Source organism: Penaeus monodon, chromosome 21 (assembly GCF_015228065.2).
Source record: "Penaeus monodon isolate SGIC_2016 chromosome 21, NSTDA_Pmon_1, whole genome shotgun sequence".
Taxonomy (NCBI): Eukaryota; Metazoa; Arthropoda; class Malacostraca; order Decapoda; family Penaeidae; genus Penaeus; species Penaeus monodon.
This window is the reverse complement of record NC_051406.1, coordinates 33,586,929-33,588,152: the sequence shown is the minus strand read 5'-3', so window position 1 is coordinate 33,588,152 and position 1,224 is coordinate 33,586,929. Positions and strand designations below refer to the sequence as shown.

The 1,224-nt window shown below is 35.9% G+C and overlaps 1 protein-coding gene across 1 annotated transcript in view; it reads left to right on the top strand.

Moving 5' to 3' along the window:
- Positions 1–1,224, top strand: part of LOC119586436 — a gene marked incomplete in the record, with an annotated part of 196,777 nt that overhangs the window by 151,370 nt on the left and 44,183 nt on the right.

The window sequence follows — 1,224 nt, the reverse complement described above, 5'->3', positions numbered from 1 at the left end:
ACTAAAGAAATTGGACTGGTTCCGTGAGTCAGTTGGAGTGGTTGATTCAGGATATGAGTTGTCGAATGAGTTTCTGAGTTTGAGTGAGGTTCTGAGTCAGTCGGTGAGTCTGGGGTTGTGAGAGTCTTTGTGAATCGAATGGTTAAGAATGTTAAATAAAACCTTGGTAATAGGAAGGGAATAAGATCAGAGGCATATTAAAGAGGATGGTGTGTCACTGATGACTAAAGAAATGTCATTTTATTATCTAAAGTCTGGTATCTAAAATGGAATTTGGAAAAAAAGGTGATTATGAATTGCTACAGTAGATGTAGTGTTTTAACTTTATATAATATAATGTTAATCTAAATTGCTAAATGCATTTTAGGAAAAAAAAAACTATATTATAATAAAAGATTGAAACAGCATTGCATGGAGATCGTTAAAAAGAGAAAAGGAAAAAGTATAATGCTCTTTGTATAAACAACAAAGAAATAGTTTATGAAGGCTTGTTTTAGAACAAAGGTAGAGAACAAAAGGTAAAGTAATTTGAGCTGTACCCATTACAGTTCTATGTGCAGACTGCTATATATGAAGAAAACATGCAGTGTTTTCCTCATTTTTTGCTTACTGTCCGAGTTTATGCAAGATGTCGAAGTTATTCCAGAGACATTAGTCTTAAACACGATTTAATTATAAACCTCGCTTTACCTTTTTTCTCTTAGATAAGTACCCAAGTAGTTACAGAAGAGATACCTAATATAAAAGAGAAGTGTGGAAGCCTACATGTAAAAAGATCCTCGTCCAACACAATACTTAATATAATGGAGGCTGTCACTCGCTCAGGACTTCGTAACACCCCTTGGGACCATCCTCCATTGACGGGGCTCAGACTGTGGCGCTCCCATTAGCGGACTATAATGGAAAAATAACAGGCTTTTGTAATTAGCGCAACATTGACAAGAGGGAAATTTTCGTGGAATATGTGAAAGAACAAATTAGTGTTCCTGCGCCAGACTTCTTTAGAATTAGTGTTCAAGTTTGTGTTCATAGTTGGTGAGTTGATGTTTTCTGTGTTCATTCTACTAGATAGAGCAGAGAGAACAATTTGCTGCTACATATGACTTACGCTCTAGTGATTATGTACTCGGTTATATAAGCATATGCAGTATTTCTACACGGAGGTATATAATCATTTGAGTTTGTGTGAGGATATGTGTGTGTGGTGGCTTTGCATGTGCCTCC